Genomic DNA, 19,979 nt, shown 5'->3' with positions numbered 1-19,979 from the left:
GGTAGATGAGATTGTTAATTGTATGAAAAATTTGGGTGAAGAAATAAAAGAGGCTATAGTAGTTCAAAAGATTCTAAGATCATTATCCCCCAAGTTTGAATCTAAAGTATCTGCAATAGAAGAAAAGGAAAATCTCCGTGTTCTCACTATGTCTCAGCTACATGGAATTCTAACTGCTTATGAAATGAGAAAGGGAGGTCCATCAGACAGAAGGGAAGCTGCTTTTAAGGCATCAGGCAAAGAAGATTACTATGAAGCAAGCCATGTTCCAGAAGAAGAGGAAGAAGAATCAAATTTTGTCAGAAATCTTCAAAGGGGCTCTGGAAGGTTCAGAGGTAAGCTACCTTTCAAATGCTTTGCTTGTGGAAGAGTAGGTCATTATGCTGCAAAATGTCCTTATAAGGATAAAGGAAAGGAACCTGCTAGATGGAACAAGAAACAAAGTGCAAATAAGAAAAGCTACTACACCCATGAAGATAGTGATGGCTTATCAAACAGTGATGAAGATGAACAAGGTAATAAATATAAGCTGTTAATGGCATTTGAAGATGATGATTATGAGGATGCTGTAGATGTGGATAATCTCTATGATGAAATTACTAGACTCAAGAGATGTATAGAAGAAAAGAATGTGATCATTGATACTCTGCAATTTCAAATTGATGAAAAGGAAAAACATCTTGAAAAACTAGAAGGTGAAATTGTTGGTCTCAGAAAAGAAATTGAGAAAACAAAAGCTATTAATCTTAAGTTTGTCAAAGGATCTGAAACTTTGGATGAGATTATCAATGTGCAGCGGTCTCCTCTAAACAAGACAGGTTTGGGCTATAATGGAGAAATCTCTCAAGCATCCACCTCAAAAAGTTATCTTGATGCAGCAAGAAGAAATGAGCAGAAGAACAATGAAGATAATCAGGTAAAGCAGGGACGAATTACAAATCAGGGACAATCCATCTTAAGGGTGAACAAAAGCTACAACCAGCCACAGGTAAAATCTTCTCAGTTTGGTCCAAGAATAGATGAAAATAGAAATTACAATCAGTTGGCTGGTAGATTCAATAACCGCAGAAGCTTCTTCAATGGACAATGCTTTTCTTGCCATAACTTTGGTCACAAAGCAGCTCAATGTGTTGCATATAAAACAATCATGACTAGGGAAGCTCAAAAACAAAGAAGTATGACAGGGATTACAAAAAGGACCTATAACAACTTTTCGGCTCTTGAAAATGAAGTTGAATGTTCTATTTGCAATAATTTTGGTCATGAAGATTCTGAATGCAGGAGCAGGTTTCAGGAGAAAAAGGAACAAGAAAGGAAAAAGGAACAAGCCACAAGCACCAAAACATGGAGAATAAAGGAACCTCAAACAGAAAGATGTGGGATAGCATTTTATGCAGAAGGACAGGAAAATCTATGGTACATTGACAGTGGATGTTCGAAACATATGACAGGTGACAAAGAAATACTTGAATCTTATTCTACTTTAGAAAAGGGAAAGAAAGTTTCTTTTGGAAATGATACTCCTGCAACTATAAAAGGAAAAGGTATTGCTCCTTTAAAAGAAAAGGTCAAGGCTGGAAATGTTTTGTATGTTGATGGATTGAAGCATAATCTACTAAGTGTTAGCCAGATGTGTGATCAAAAAACCGAGGTTATTTTCAGATCGAATGGATGTCTTGTTCGTGATCTTGATACAGGTAAAACAGTACTCAAAGGCAAAAGAACTCCAAATAATCTGTACATATTTGAAGAAGGACAACAACAATGCTATCTAAGCAAGGATGAAGAGCACTGGTTATGGCATCGAAGGTTGGGACATCTAAGCTTCTCACAAATAAGGAAAGCATGCAAATATCAGGCAGTTCGCGATCTTCCAGATATCAAAATTCCTGACAACACCATATGCAGATCATGTCAGTTTGGAAAACAAACCAGGACTAACTTTCCAGAGAAAGAAGGATCAGCTAGCATGCCTCTTGAGCTAGTACATACAGATACATGTGGTCCATTCAGGAAAAGAACACCTAGAGGAGAGGAATACTTGATATTATTTATTGACGATTTCTCCAGGTTTGTCTGGTTAGGACTTATGAAGCACAAAGATGAAGCATTCGAAAAATTCAAATCCTTCAAAGCCTTGGTTGAAAATGAATCAGGTCACAAAATTAAGTGCCTCAGATCCGACAGAGGTGGGGAATTTACTTCAAATGAATTTTTCGATTTCTGTGATGAACATGGGATAAGGAGAGAATTCTCTACAGCTAGAACTCCTCAGCAAAATGGAGTTGTTGAAAGAATGAACAGAACAATCCAACAAATGGCTCGTGCTATGCTTGATGAATCAGGAACTCCCGCAACTTTCTGGGGTGAAGCTGCACATGCTGCGGTTATTATTCTCAACAAGACAAATGTCCGGGTGAACAGCACTCAAACTCCTCATGAGCTCTGGAGTGGTAAAACTCCTTCGGTAAAGCACTTCAAAATCTTTGGGAGCAAATGCTATATCAAGAATACTGATGAGCAGCTTGGCAAACTTGAACCTAGAGCAGATGAAGGCATTCTTCTTGGCTATTCTCCACATAGCAAAGCATACAAATGCTACAATAAAAGACTTGGCAGAATTGTTGACAGCATTGATGTAGTGGTTGATGAGAAGGGATATATTCCTAGGCAAGTACATCATGAAGATATAGAAGAAGATGAAGGCTACCCTCAAAGACAGAATAATGAAGAAGAAGAACCCCAAGGAGAACTTCAAGAAGAACCAGAGGAGCAGACAAGAATAGAAGAGAAAACTCCATCCAGATATGTTCAGAAGAATCATCCAGAATCTCAGATTGTGGGGCAGAAAGAAGCAGGTGTACAAACAAGAAGAACAGTTGCAGAAGCCTCAAGCTATTTGGCATTACTCTCCTCTACTGAACCACAAAATATGAAAGAAGCATGCAAAGATGAATGTTGGGTGAAAGCAATGGATGAAGAACTTGAGCAAATCGAAAAGAACAACACTTGGGAGCTGGTTCCTAGACCAAAGGATAAGAATGTTATCGGAACAAAATGGGTCTTCAAAAATAAATTGAATGAAAATGGAGAAGTAATTAGAAACAAAGCCAGACTTGTTTGTAAAGGGTATGCGCAGCAAGAAGGAATAGACTTTGAAGAAACTTTTGCTCCTGTTGCAAGACTTGAGGCCATCCGAATGTTCCTTGCTCTCTCAAGTTTTCAAAACTTCAAAGTATTCCAAATGGACGTGAAATCAGCCTTTCTGAATGGAGACTTGGAAGAAGAAGTGTACATTGAACAGCCAGATGGGTTCATTCTTGGAAATGATCCAAATCTTGTATGCCGATTGAAAAAGGCTCTCTATGGTCTCAAACAAGCTCCAAGGGCTTGGTACTACCGGTTGGACAAATATCTTCATCAACAAGGTTTCTCAAAAGGTTCAGCAGATAGCAATCTGTATATAAAAGTTGAAAATGACAAATTGCTAATACTTGTTGTGTATGTAGATGACATTATTTTTGGCAGCAATGAAGAAGCTATGAGTCAAAGCTTTGCCTCGGTCATGCAGAAAGAATTTGAAATGTCCTTGCTAGGAGAACTGACATATTTCCTTGGTTTGCAAATCCAACAAAAGGAAGGAGGAATCTTTTTATCTCAAACCAAGTATCTCAAGCAGATTTTGAAGAAATATGGCATGGAAGATGCAAAACCAGTATGTACACCCATGGTCACAGGATGTAGTCTCAGTGCAAATGATGAATCTGCAGCAGTACATCAACCAACCTACAGATCTATGATTGGAAGTTTACTATATTTGACAGGTACCCGACCGGACATCATGCATGCAGTTGGAATAGTTGGAAGATTTCAGGCAAATCCGAAGGAGACTCATCTTCAGGCAGTAAAGAGAATTTTCAAATATCTTCAAGGGACTCAAAATTATGGCTTATGGTATCCTAGAGATACAGATCTTACTCTTCATGCTTATACAGATGCAGATTGGGCCAGAAGCGTGGATGACAGGAAAAGCACAAGTGGTGGTGCGTTCTTTATGGGTTCCAGACTGGTATCTTGGTTCAGCAAGAAACAGAGTTCGATTGCCTTGTCTACAGCTGAAGCGGAATATGTTGCTGCTGCATCTTGTTGCACTCAACTCCTTTGGATGATGCAGACTTTGCAGGATTTTCAAATCACTTGTACACCACCTATCCCCATCTTATGTGATAACACAAGTGCAATCAGCATCTCAAAGAATCCGGTCATGCATTCAAAAACCAAGCACATACCAATCAAGTACCATTTTCTCCGGGAACAAGTGCTTGAACAGAAAGTCAAGTTGGAGTATGTTCCTTCCAAGGAACAAGTTGCTGATATTCTTACCAAACCATTGCCCAGGGACACGTTTGAATACCTCAGGCAAAAGCTGGGGGTTGTTGATGCCTCATCTTGTTGAACCTCTTCTTATTGGTGGTACAGGCTCAGGGGGAGCACATAATGCATTGTTGGCATTATGGAGAAGGAGATCTTGGAAATAGCTGCAATATGTCTCTATCTCTTTCATGGTGCTGCGTTGCTGTAGATCTGGTTCATATTCAGGGGGAGCATGAGCTTAGGGGGAGCATACCCTTTGCTCTTGATGTCAAAGGGGGAGAATGAAGCTGAAGTTTGTGAGGTTGCCATCAAGTCCAAAGGGGGAGATTGTTGGCATTATGTTTTCTGGTATGACTGTATGTTACAGATGTTGTACTTGATGGCAACTCCAGTGGTAAGGCTCTCAGTTTGTTGAAAATTAAGAAGGACGCAGGCAATCGGTTCAGAAAGTGCGTCCCCGCAGGTATACCATGCAGAAACCGCGTCCAGGGACGCCGACCGGCCGTTCAGGGGGTGCGTCCACCCAGTGCACACATTTCAAGGCAGAGAAAAGCACGTGGGGGTTTCTTGTGTGGTATCTAGCTGACGGTTTTGTGTTTCTATGGTGTCGGCTCGTGGTATTGTTCCATGTTTTGGGGAGGAGCTTGCCTATATAAAGCAAAGGAGTTCATTTGGATTGAGCAATTGTCTTGGGTTGAATATCTTATTTGGTGAGATCTAGTCCAGATCTAAGAGGGTGAATCTTCTAATGGACTGTGATCTCTATGGCGCATGATCAGATCTGACTGTTTGGGTCTGTCCTGAAGTCTTCATATCATTTATATCTGAAGGGTCGCAGGTTCAGTGAAGGGAAAGTGCGCCAGGACACAGGTACTGTAAAGGGCAAGTGCGCCGAGGCGCAGTACAGTAGAGAGACACCTGCGTGGGGACGCAGGGCGATCAAGGTTCAGGGGCGTCTCTGAAGCAGAAGGACGCGGCGCGATAGTGTTTTCAGGTGCGCCTCTGTAGCGAAAGACGCGGCGTGATAGTATCTTTGGGTGCGTCCCTGAAGCAACAGAACGCAGAGCAGTCAAAGGAACAGTGCATGGGCACGCAGCGGAGCAGAAGAATATCTGCGTGTTGACGCAGAGTAGCAGAAGGTTAACGGCGTCTGGTCGCAGGCCACAGAAAGAAAAACTGCGTCTCTATTTTAAGATGTTCTGTTGATTGAATTTCTCTGTTGATAAGGTGTTCTGGGTTAGTTCTGTTATTGCTGATCTGATATCTGTAGTGGTCTATATCTGTTATGTACTTGTTGATCATCTGATGCTTTATGAAAAGAAGTAGGGGGTTGTAGCTCCCTTCCAGGAGTAGACTGGAAAACGAGAAAGAGAGAGAGTTGTAGCTCTCTGCAGGTTGCAGCCTGCGTACTGGTAAAGGACTGCACCAGTACAAAATCATTGTAAAAGAAGTTTCTAAATTGAAAGAAGATAGAGACATATTGCAGCAGGTGGTTTTCACCCACATTGGGTTTCCACCTTACATCTTGTGTTCTTTGGTGTGACTATCTGTTTTTCATGCTCATTATTTTATGGTACTAACATGCAAAAATAATTCAAAGATCAAATAAGGAAGATTTATTAAATTGCTTGATAATACTGATTCACCCCCCCTCTCAGTATTATTTCCAACACAGGATGCCATCCAAATCATATGCACTATAACTCAAAGATCAATGCTTGCATTTCCAAATTAAGACATTAGCACAACAGGGGACCATGCCATTCCAAGACTATAGACAATTCATAGAGCTATGTGACAAGAGCACCTTGGAAAACAAGGCCAAAATATCTTAATTTAACCTATACAAATTTTCCTTGATATATTTGAATGTGTGGGACCCCAATGCAAAGTTGGGGGACTTGCAGCTAATGGCCCTTGCATCATGGATGGGTCATGAGAAGGCCAGGGCTGAGGAAGTGAAGAGAATAGTCGAAAGAGTGGAAAGAGAGCCCCTCTACATCAAAGCATAATAGATTTTCCATGGATGTCATTAGTGACCACAACATCATTTCCAATGATGCCCAATATACCTTGCTACACAAGAGCAAACCATCTCCCATTTAAGCATGCCAGAGGAGATGGAGCAACCTACCACAACATATAAGGATCATAGAGTACCACACCACTGAGAGGTTGAGAAATTCATTGGAAAGGACCCCAATGTATAAGAATGCCATGTAGAGACTAAATATCAATTGGATTAGACTAAAACTAAATCCACCCTTGCTGTTGGGTCTGTTAGAAGGTAGGAAGGAAGAAGAAGAAAGAAAGCAGTGGGAAGAGATAGAGAAAAATGCAGGGTTCTATCCTCAAGAGGAAACTCCATCAACAGAGGCCTGGGATGTCAGAGAGGCCATAAGAGTTATGAAAGATATGGATATAGAATAATTTGCTCAGAGGATGAGAAACACTTTTAGTAGGGGGGTGATGATGAGGCTCATCAATAGGTAAACTATATGGGTCATAATTCCACTCTCCAACTTATTAAAATTGAATTTTCTCGCATTTATTTACATATTATGTTATATTGTGCTTAGTGAGAAGGGTGAAGGTGAGTTACTATGTCATGTGGCCTAATATGTATTAAATGCAGGAATTGGAGTAGGTTTGGGTTGACTTAAGTGCAGGAACTTGAAGTGGACAAGAAAGAGAGATTTTAGGAGATTGGTCTCCCTCCATAACTCCTCAAAACATTCAAAGATTCCTCCACCATATCTCATCAGCTCAGAGTTACTAGCAGCCAAGCAATCCAAGTCCATTGGTAGCCAAGCCAATGACAGTTAAGAAAGAGTCATTCTCAAGTTAGGAAGCCAAGTATCCATATTTTCTAGGGAGCTATTGGGAGCTCCAGTTTTGTATAAATAAGAGAGCCAAGGGACTCATTAGCATTCGATTTTTTTTTGTATCCATGAGGCCATTTTGAGCTAAAACATTGTGACTATTATTGTTATGTTGTATTTGACATTTTGATGATAATGAAAAATTTTACCTTTTTCTAGCTCTGAGTTGAATCAGAGGGCTAAAGCTCTTGGGTTAGGGCCCAACCCTAGCATCAGAAATTCCTCTTTTTGTATCTGTATTCTTAGATTAAAGTGATAGTTAGTTGCTAAAGTTATTTATGTTTTGTTTATCTTAACAAGTATTTGAATTATTGCTTAACCTAATTTCCATTAGTTTGAAGAGGTAGATCAGTGGTGCAGTAGTGAAGGAAAGTACTGTTGGGTGCATGAATTGCACTTAAGAAAACTCCTCAACACTTAATTGTCAACGTGGGGGTTTCATAAAATTAGAGACAAGGCATAGGCAATGCCATAAGTGGTGTGAACTTTTCCTATTCCTAATCCTACTTCTTAAAGGAAATGCTTGCAGAATCAAACAAAAAACAATTGTAAAGGCAATTGACACCAAAGCAACTCTAGTGCTGGAATGTAAAAGAATAATTTGCAAGTAAATCAAGTAAAGGAGTTTTCACACAACTGAAACAATCTTAAATGCTGGAATGAAATGTTATGTTCATCTTTAGATGGATGGCTAACAGTTTGACAAGTGGGCCCTTACAGAGATCTGTTTTTCTCTTGATCTTCCTTCTACACAAACAACCTGTTCCTGCACTCTTGCAATCTATTTGCACTAGTGCAGGTATAATGTCTCTGTGTAAAAGTATATTCAACCTCCCTTACTTAAGATTTATGTCTTAGTGAAGGTGCTCTAAGCTTTAGGGCTTAGAGCACTCTGTTTCTGTGACAAGAGACCAACTCTTGCATCGAGGCAGAGTTTCCTTCACCCAGTTTCCAACTTACTTTTGAAAGGACTAAAAGATGTGCTGAAAAAGAATTGCAACTGCAAATGAAATCCTAAATTAAATTATCTGTGGAAAATAAATGCTTTAATTAATTAAATCCTTGAAAGGAAGTAAACTTCATGAAATGAAAGCAACTCAAAGGAATCAAGACAATAGTCTAAGTGATGTGCATGTGTCAACTAACTTTGGTAATCCACTCGAAGTGTTTTTGTTCTTTGTTCATAAGACATAAAATGCAAGTATAACATGTTTATGATAAATTCATGCAACTGTTCTCAGAGCTTCTGGAGATATACTTTTAATGCTGAACATAATTACTGAAGTTAGCAATTCATTCACTTGCAAAATAACTGGAAATAATATGCAAGGAAGTAATTCAATGTTTGCTACAAAATGAAGAATTGAACCAAAGTGCAGGCAACTGCATGCACTCGTGCAGGAAAGAGCTTCCTTCATAGTTCGAGCGAAAGAAAATTGAGACAAGGATTGAGAGTAAAGAAAATGCGAGAAAGGAATTTCATAAACGAAATAAACTCAGCTAACTCCTAAAGCCGCAGATCTGTTTCACACTTTAACTACAGAAGAGATTTAAATCACAATTTCAGAAATAAATATCAGAACTGTCACAGCACGTAACTACAAAAGGAAATATTCACACTGTCTTTCTGAATAATGGAAGTACAAGGGGTAAACGAGTTGGGTTGGCTAGGCCCTAGCCAACCAGCTCATTTCCCGTCTAAGGAACGAAAAGTCTCAACACTCAAATATGCATCAAAGATAAATTAAACACCATGCATGAAAATCATGGCAGATTTCTTGTATTACTTGATTCATCAAATTTACATAACAGTGCAAGTCTAGCCCCAGAGCTGAGGTGATACCCAGATTACATGAAAATGAAATTACAGTTGATGGTTTGCTAGCTAGTCCTACCTATGATCTATATCTTATACATCCTTTTGGCCGTAGTCGTTTCCCACTAATTACAAACATTTTCTTATTCAGGCCTTTCATCCGAACAGACTAACAACCGAAATTACAAAATCGACCAATAGTTATAATGGAACATGTATCTCGCTTGGCCGTAGACTAACTTTGGAAAACATTCCCTGATTGTGCACCACCAGTATCCTTCTTCAGTTCATCAGTAAGTAAACTCAGGGTCAAGGATCAAACCCATCCTCGTGGAAAGATTTGGCTCATAGAAATCTCAGACAGTTCTCGTGGGGGTGCAGGGATCTACCTGCACTAGTCACACTTACTCATAATTAATACTAAGTTCATCAATTACTTCTAGGAAATTAACATAAGTTACAAGAGGTACATAATAGGCATGAAATCCATATAAAAATGATTAATAAAGCACTTTAATAAATCTTAATGTAAAATACGAAGCATGTTCAGGAATAGATAGTTATTTTGGACTAGTGCAGGAGAGAGAGGTTTATATTGAGATAAAATAGAGGTTAAAATGGGGTAGAAAATAGGGAAATTTGGGACACCAGCATCCTCCCATCCATAAGCTATTGTGTGTCCTCACACAACGTTTTACCTTCTGCAAAAAAATCCTCAAAAATGAATGGCTAGTTCCTCAATCCTGAACTTCAATGTTTATTCCTGCTTTCACTATCTTCGGATTTTTGTCTCGGGCTCTTCACAACTACTTAGTCACCTTCTTGAGGTGTTTGTAGCATTTGGAGGCTTGATACGTCCATACCTTTACTTGCTGCCTCTGCCTTTTTAGATCTGCAAGTAACTCCACCTCGCTCTGCTTTTGCCAACTCTGCTCCTTGATGACCTGGTTCAAAGCCTCCAGGTCATGAATTTGCTGCTCCAAATCTACTATTCAGCTGTTGAGGTACAGAGTGGAGGGTGTCGTGATAAGATCTTCAGGTGTGAATGTCTTCTCTGCAATGGAATCAAAATAGGTCCCATCATCGTCAAGGTCAAGGCCGTCAAATGTCTGCATTATGACGTCATTGAGGGTTTCTACACTCGGGCTTTCTTGTCACTAAGGGTTTTGATTCCCTCCACAATCTTTGTGGCAAGGGTTTCAATACCTTGTGCACTCAATTTCTCGGGGCTTTTAACACCTTGTTCTTCTAGTTTCCCAGGGGATTCAACACCCTGTCTTTCCAAATCAGTAGGGGTTTTAGCTCCCCGTTCTTCTACAACAACAGGGGCTTCAGTACCCTATCCTTCTAAAACTGCAGGGGCTTCAGTACCCTATCCTTCTAAAATAGTAGGGGCTTCAGTACCCTGTTCCTCAAAATCATTGAGGGTTTCCATGTCTAGTTCACTAAAATTATTAAGGGTCTCTACATGTTTTTCCTCTTCATCCTCATGACCCTCTGCTTGGACTTCACCAGTACTTGGTGTTGTCTTCCTTTTCCTTAATCTACTGACAAAAGTTGAAAACAATACATTTTCCTACGTGTTCTCTTCATCTTCCATAGTGTGTGTTATTGCATCTGCAAGCACCAAGAGATTATGAACTGTAGGGGAAACTTGGGGTGATTCGTCGATTATGATTGGAGAGCTTGATTGCTTCGTCCCTTAGGAGACGGTCTTCCTCCTCACCGAGGTTCTAGTCTTTCTCTTCTTAGCCATGGGTGCAGTATTTTCAACAGTCTTCTTCTCTACTTGCACTGGTGGACTTTCATCTCGCTGCTTGGTAGGAGACGATGTCACCGCTTTCCTCTTCTTACTTGTACTCGTGCTATCATGCTTCTCTGCACCCCTCGCTTGAAATTCTTTCAAAAATGCTCCCCAAGTTACTCCCTTTTCTTCTAGCTTCTTCTTGACCAGAATCATGATAAGCCCATGATGGTAGAGGTTGGTTGCAACTTGGCTTGCATTTCCACTCTGCACGCCTTTCACCATCTTCTCAAGACTCCTGAGCAAGTATTAAGGGAAATTAATCAATTTTCCCGACTCGAAGTGCAACAACAACCGAAGGTGATATACAAATGCCAATGTATAGCATCCCTCCCCAGTTACAAATTTCTGCAATATAAACAATAGGTCTCGCCACTTCCCAACCATGGAACTCTATGGAAGTCCCTTCCTCCAGTTGACCTTAATCTTGTTTTCAACCACAAACTGGTGCCATCGTTTCTTTGCGAGCCGCTCCTTTTTAAACCAGTGCTCTCCTGTAAGTGGCAAGCCTGTGGCTTGCACAATAGACTCCTCTATAACTTTGAACTTCAACGATCTGACCCTGACTTGGCCTCCTTTGAATTTCCTTGTGAACTCTAGTACCACAGCCATGTTGTGTTGGAAATAATACTGAGAGGGGGGGGGGGGTGAATCAGTATTATCATATCATTAAAACTTTTTCAATGCTCAAAAACATATACGCTACTTCAGTTAAGTGAACCCGCGTGTACACGCTTATGTGTCTAAAGAAACTAGCGTATATCCAGAAATCTTATGATTCAGTTAGCTTATCTTTAGTAAATGCATCAGAACATTATTAACCATATTAACAGTAAACAGGTGCAGTATAACAGAACAGATCATCACACAAAAGCCACACACATGAACACAAAGATATAAGGTGGAAACCCAATGTGGGTGAAAACCACCTGCTGCAAGTAATCTCAATCTTCTTCTTAATAAGAAAATCCTTGTACAATATTTGTACTGGTGCAGTCTTATACCAGTACGGGAGCTACAACCCCCTTTGCTCTTGTACTAGCCGATCCATTTACTAGTACACAGGCTGCTACCTGCTACAATGCTCCAAAGATCTCCCTTAGCTTTTGTACTAGCTTAGATACTAGTACGTAGGTGCTTGCCTACAATCTTCTCTCCTCCAGGTACCACGTTTCATCAATTTTCAGACTGGATACACTGAAGCACAACACATAATCTGAAAGGCCACTTTTCATCCAATTTTCATACTGGACCCATAACTATCATTGAAGCTCAAAACAATCATCAAACTCTGAATCACTGAAACCCTGTTAACAACACCGTCACCAGAACACAGAGCAGACACAGAACTCTGTAATAACCATCAGACCCATCTGCAACTTCAAATATCAAGCTTTACAATGTATACGCTACTTCGATGAATCAAACCCGCGTGTATACGCGCTTTTGCCAAAGGCAACCCGCGTACAGATCTAAAAATAATTTCTCATAACTTGCAGTTGTACCAGACATCAGTCATACACATAACACTTATAGAACAATACATGTGTCAGTATGTAGATCTAGAATAAGCATCATAAAGATAGTTCATTTCAAACCATTTGATCCCGATCTCTCCTTAGATCTTGTTCTCAATCAGCCGGTGAGATCCCTCCTTAGCTCAAATCAAGCAATGCATCATCAACCCATAACCTGCATACTGGATCTCATACTTCTTCAGATATTCAAGACATTTCAAATACACTTGCCTAATGATTTCCTTCTCCTTATATAGTCTTAGGCCTTGTTCAATACCAAGAGCCAAAACCATAGAAATCCAATACCATCAACTTCAAAACTAGGGATCAACACGTCCGTCGAGACACCAAGGTCCAAAACCATAGGCACAACTTCCAAGGAATAACCGCCGTGGACCAAAGATAAGTTTTCCTCATACACGCGCTTTTACTGAAGCCAACCAGCGTGTACAAGCGACTTGGTATATAGCGAACCTGCGTATACGCGACTTGGTATATAGTGAACCTGCTTGTATACGCGACTTGGGCTTAATGAACCTGCGTGTATGAACTTTCTCTTCTTCTTATAGTCTGATCATCAATTCCTTGCTGCTGACCTTCTGCACTATGATTTTTCATCAGTGTGGTTTGCCATCAAGGACAACACTTATCTCATAATGCCAACAATCTCCCCCTTTGGACTTGATGGCAAAGCTAACTTGTCACACTTAGAACTATCATCTGATTCCTTTGAGCTGTCCTCCATCAGTCACATCTGATATCTCTTCTGAAGATTCATCCAGTTATACATAAGTGAGATATTCTTCTATGAGAGGGTTGCCATTAAGTACAACACATGCATCATAATGCCAACAATCTCCCCCTTTGGACTTGATGGCAACAACACCAAATCACTCTCCCCCTTTGACATCAAGGGCAAAGGGTGGACCAAGATGTTCTCTTCTTTTGCTGAACATTTCGCTGTCCATACTCCCCCTGAGTATCTGTTAAAATCTCTGAATGATCTCCCCCTTTGTATATGCCAAAGTGTACCAATCTATCAATGCTCCCCCTGAGTACATGCCAAGTCTCTGTACTGCTGAAGTGTGCTGTTCATGCTCTTCCTGACTATAGGCAAGATCTGCAAAAGATGTTCTTCAAGAAGAACATGACTCTATACATCATAAAAGACCTTCCTATCACCAAAGACTCATACATACATCCATCTCTCAACTAAGTGAGGATATACAAAAATTGACTCATCCACCCAACCAAGTGGGGATACATCAAAAGTTTACATATGACAACCAATCATATTGCATCAATCATCCCAGGCATAGTGGGGAAACCAAAATAGGCCGTTACATGACCTTGACACCATGAAAGACATACCACAAAAGAGATATATGACATAGAGACGAAAGAACAAGACTTATGAAAGTCACCAGCAGCATCTGATAATCACCATTCAGATCAGCAACCAAGAGATCCTTTTGTTCTCCTTTCGCCTTTGTTCCATCTGAAACCAACAACAAATGTGAACCAAAACCAAAAGCTTTAAGATAATGCCAACAATGCATCATTGGAAGATTATCTGCTCCCCCTGAACCTGTGCCAGATGATCTCTGTCGGACCCATATCAGACTTTCTGCAACCAACATCTGTCCCTGCTGATTCCCTTCAAAAACTCCATATACGCGTCTGCATCCACATAAACAAGCGTATATACGTGGATTGGCCTTATGAAACTCGCGTACAACCATTTTCATATCAGCAACCTGTAAATGTCCTGCAGCAAGGTATGTCTGAACATAGATGTCAACTCCTCCTTTAAACATCATCATGAAATCATTCACATTACATGTGAAATCACCATAGCCATTACATCAACGCCAAGATCTACATGATCCAAGTATCATTACTTGGGAACATCTGCATCAATCAACCTATGTAAGTATCAACCTATCATCATATAGATAAGAACTCATCATCATGTCTCCAACAAAGCAACTTTGAGTAGTCATCCATGTATCAGCACTATGTATCTTGAGCTTAAGCTCATTTGACAAAACTTCTTGATATCATCAACAACAACAATCCTTATCCACAAGAGTGCCTGCATCATAACTGTATGATCTTTATGCATATGACAACAGCAGTATATGAGTGACTCATCATCAAGTGAGGAAGATGTGTATTCAAGCTTTGTACTTCTCCTTATCCTTATGAAGATCACCATGTAAGTATCATCAAAGAATCAACCATAAATCTGATCTGAACATCTACTATGTAACTTCAAGAATCATATGAGAGTTTATCATAGACAACTCACAACATCATATCATAGCAAGATATATCATTTAGCCATATAAGAATCATCACCAAGGATTATTAACCATAATGCCAACAATGAATTACTAAAGACATATGCTCCCCCTCAACCAGTGCCATCTGTTAGATCTGATCATGCATATATCAGCAATAAGCATCAAAACATCATCATCCTCAAGTTAGGATCAAAACACTTCTAGACATCATACAAGTAACAAAACATTTCCACACATCCTCAGCAGACTGTAACCAATTGAGCAAATAATAGACTGAATCATATCAGATCCTTTTTCTGATCCCGTCCCCACTGCTTTTCCTCAGACTGACATATACGCGACTTTGCAGTGTCTAACTCGCGTATGTACGTGACTTCCCTTTAAGGAACTTGCGTATGAGATTCAGAACACTGAAGTTTTACACTTTCAGCTCCCCCTGAGTCTGATATGTCTGTGCTGTGCTGTGTCTCAGTACATTGTGCTGACTGTACTTCCTTCTTCCTCCATATCTTCAAGTGTGATGAGGTTTTCTCCTTTTGGTGTGATGTCCATCCTTTGTTCCTGCATTCCTTTGCTATATGTCCAAGCTTGTTACATGCATAACATCTTACATGTTTCATATTCCTCCTGTAGCAATCAGCAGCTTTGTGACCAAACATATTGCAAGAAAAACAATATCCATTAAAGTACCTTGAATGTGATGATCTTTCTACATGATGGTCTTGAACCCTTCTTCTTCCACATCTAGCTGCAACATGTCCAAGATTATGACATACATAACATTCAACATTATTCATAGGAGGAGTAAAAGATTTTCTTTGAGGAGTCTTTTTCCTTGATTGTTGATGGGGTTGACCTTTCATCTCCTTGTTGATCATTTTAGTTTTCTCTTTAGAGTTCCTTGCCTCACCTTGTGAGCTAGATTCACCTTCAATAGATTCATGAAAACCAAGACCAGTCTTGATAGCAGGAGACCTTTGACTACTAAGAATATCATCCAAGGCTTTAGTACTATCTTGAAATCTCAAAAATTTATCCTTTTCTTCTAATTTACCTTTCAAGATATTTACCTCAACTTGAAGTTGTTCCTCCTTTTTAAGACATTGCTTCTTCATGTCTTCTCCATATTTCCTTCCTTCTTCCAACTGATGCCTTAGTTTTGGAATCTCCTTTTCTTGTTCTTCATTCAGATCCTGCTACATTTGACGAACTCGGAAGGCACATTCTAGTTGAGATTTTAAGCTGGTGGCTTCGTTTTCTTGTATTGCAATAGCTTGGAGTAGATCTGTATTCTGCTTCTTTGATTCTTCAAGATCTCCTTTTAGTGCGAGGATTGTAGCTTCAATATTTTCATAGTAGCTGGATCTATCTTTGATTTTATTGATGGTTGTGCTTCTTTCATTGACTTCTTTTCTTAATGATGTCACTTCATGCTGCATTTTTTGACATTGGTCTTCCTTGTCCTTGAGAAGCTTTCTTACCTTGTTTCCTTCTTCTAGTTGGGCCTTTAGTTTGGTAACTTCTTCTTTGAAAGCACATTCCCTTTTGTTCAATAGATCTTGTTGATCTTTAACTTTGTCTGCAAGCCTTCTAAATACTTCCTCTATTTGATACTTTTCTTGCTCACCCATAAAAGCATGTTCAGTAGTTTCACTATCACTTCCATCACTTTCACAAGGAAATATAGCAGGAACATCAGAGGATAACACATTCATACCTGATAATGATTCTGAATCTGATTCTGAATCTGAAGAACTTCTTATACCTAATCCCCAATCGACTCTCCCACTGTCATAGATCTTCTGAGATGTCTTCTTCTTCTTATGAGCTTTCTTCTTAAGCTTCTTTCCCATTGTTCCACGGATCTCCTTCAAGCGATCAAGCTTCTACCAAAGGACCTGCTATGATACCAATTGTTGGAAATAATACTGAGAGGGGGGGGGGGGGTGAATCAGTATTATCAGATCATTAAAACTTTTTCAATGCTCAAAAACATATACGATACTTCAGTTAAGTGAACCCGCGTGTACACGCTTCTGTGTCTAAAGCAACTAGCGTATATCCAGAAATCTTATGATTTAGTTAGCTTATCTTCAGTAAATGCATCAGAACATTATTAACCATATTAACAGTAAACAGGTGCAGTATAACAGAACAGATCATCACACAAAAGCCACACACATGAACACAAAGATATAAGGTGGAAACCCAATGTGGGTGAAAACCACCTGCTGCAAGTAATCTCAATCTTCTTCTTAATAAGAAAATCCTTGTACAATATTTGTACTGGTGCAGTCTTATACCAGTACGGGAGCTACAACCCCCTTTGCTCTTGTACTAGCCGATCCATTTACTAGTACACAGGCTGCTACCTGCTACAATGCTCCAAAGATCTCCCTTAGCTTTTGTACTAGCTTAGATACTAGTACGTAGGTGCTTGCCTACAATCTTCTCTCCTCCAGGTACCACGTTTCATCAATTTTCAGACTGGATACACTGAAGCACAACACATAATCTGAAAGGCCACTTTTCATCCAATTTTCATACTGGACCCATAACTATCATTGAAGCTCAAAACAATCATCAAACTCTGAATCACTGAAACCCTGTTAACAACACCGTCACCAAAACACAGAGCAGACACAGAACTCTGTAATAACCATCAGACCCATCTGCAACTTCAAATATCAAGCTTTACAATGTATACGCTACTTCGATGAATCAAACCCGCGTGTATACGCATCTTTTGCCAAAGACAACCCGTGTACAGATCTAAAAATAATTTCTCATAACTTGCAGCTGTACCAGACATTAGTCATACACATAACACTTATAGAACAATACATGCGTCAGTATGTAGATCTAGAATAAGCATCATAAAGATAGTTCATTTCAAACCATTTGATCCCGATCTCTCCTTAGATCTTGTTCTCAATCAGCCGGTGAGATCCCTCCTTAGCTCAAATCAAGCAATGCATCATCAACCCATAACCTGCATACTAGATCTCATACTTCTTCAGATATTCAAGACATTTCAGATACACTTGCCTAATGATTTCCTTCTCCTTATATAGTCTTAGGCCTTGTTCAATACCAAGAGCCAAAACCATAGAAATCCAATACCATCAACTTCAAAACTAGGGATCAACACGTCCATCGAGACACCAAGGTCCAAAACCATAGGCACAACTTCCAAGGAATAACCGTCGTGGACCAAAGATAAGTTTTCCTCATACACGCGCTTTTACTGAAGCCAACCAACGTGTACACGCGACTTGGTATATAGCAAACTTGCGTATACGCGACTTGGTATATAGTGAACCTGCTTGTATACGCGACTTGGGCTTAATGAACCTGCGTGTATGAACTTTCTCTTCTTCTTATAGTCTGATCATCAACTCCTTGCTGCTGACCTTCTGCACTATGATTTGTCATCAGTGTGGTTTGCCATCAAGGACAACACTTATCTCATAATGCCAACATGTTGAACCCATCAAACTTCTGTAGGAATGATAGTAACCCAGATTCTTGCAATAGTGAAAGGTTGTTCCTATACTCTGTTGTTTTCTCAATCTCCTACAAAGACAGTGGCTCACTCCTTACAGGTGCGATTTCAAACTAAACTTCACCCTTTCTGATCACACCCTTGAAAGAATTCCTATGAGTGACTCAAATGTTTGCCAAGAGCTTTATGCAGAGGTTTTTCGCCCTCTGTCTTTTCAGACCCACTCACCCAGTTATGATGGAACAACCCTTTGTATCAGGTGCAGATTCGTGTCAGTCTGCTATGGTTGAATCATAATGATTGGGTGCAATGGAGGTGTAGGCAGCGGTGGCACAATGGTTACAATGATTAGATTACGGGTAAGGTAATAATGGACAAGAAATGAAAAATTATTTCAAGGAGGGTGAATACAGGCTATCAGACAATAGTACTATCCCACAATTAGCATCATCATTTAATTAAGACATATCTCAGCACTTATTAAAAAGATTAGATTTCAAAACCCTATACATCTTTCACTTTAAATATTTTTCCTAGGTCAGTAAATAATGAAATGGAGTATCAATTAAAACATGCAATACTATGATATATCAGTACACATAATAGGAAAGTACAGATCCATAAATATCCTTGATAAAACACTCTAGGACTGTGTGAATTTTACTTGCTTTCATAGTCAGCTGTGTTCCTGCACTAAACCTGCGTGCACTGCGTTGTGCTTGCACTGCGCATCTTGCACTAGAGAATTTTACCAAAATAGAGAATTTGATAGAACATACTTCTGTAGCTAGACTTCAAAAAAATTTCCTCAATATACAAGAAAAAATTATTCGCCATCCTTTGGTTTTTCACGAGCGTGCCTTCTGGATTGACTGCATCAAATTCTGCAATCAATTTATGAGGGAATAAAGAAGTGGGAAGGGGGTAAACATTTTTAGAATGGGAAGGAATATTATAGCAGGGATTCTAGAAACAATATCACCAAGAGGGATAAACGAAACAGGATGTGGAAAAAATTCAAGGGAAAAGAGGTATTTTACGAAATCGGGCAAGGGTAGTTTCTTAGAAGAAAGAGGAAGGTAATTCATTAGGGATTTTAGAAAAGAAACTAGTGGGAATTTTCGAAATGGGGGATAGAAGAAAGACAACATTTTTACCTTGAAATCTACCTGCACTGGTGTAGGAAAAAAATAATTGCATCGGGAAGTAAGCGTTTACTTGAAATAAAAATGTCAATGCTAGTTACCCTAAACTTGGGTAAGTGCTCGGTTTCGAGAACCTGCTTCTTCTTGGTGGCAGCCAGTGTATCTAAAAATCAAGTAACATTCCCTTTTTATTAAAATTTCGATCTTCCTGCTAGCATGCTGGTTTTCATGTTGATCCTTCTGCAATCATGTCAGTCAACTTATTTTCATAATTACAGGATTTTTATTTTCTTTTTATACTTTTTATTTTTATTTTTCTTTTATTATCTTTTCAATAAGGATAAGAAGGAATCAAATCTTCAACAAGTTGTTGTTACCACCTACCAACTCCTTTTCAAATGGATATTGGACTTGCTACATAAAATCTCCTCTAGTAAGGGGCTGAAAATATACCTTCAATCTATGCCCATTTACCAAGAACACGAAATTATGTCCATCAATAGTTTTGATTTCTACCGCTCCATTTTCGAACATATTGACCACCTCATAGGGTCCCATCCAGCGTGTATGGAATTTTCCTTTAAAATATTTGAATCGAGAATCATAAAGGAGTACCCAATCACTTGGTTG

The sequence above is a fragment of the Pinus tabuliformis genome, chromosome J (assembly GCF_031772625.1).
Source record: "Pinus tabuliformis cultivar Carrire ecotype Pingquan chromosome J, CPIR1, whole genome shotgun sequence".
Taxonomy (NCBI): domain Eukaryota; kingdom Viridiplantae; phylum Streptophyta; class Pinopsida; order Pinales; family Pinaceae; genus Pinus; species Pinus tabuliformis.
This window is presented reverse-complemented; position numbering follows the sequence as displayed.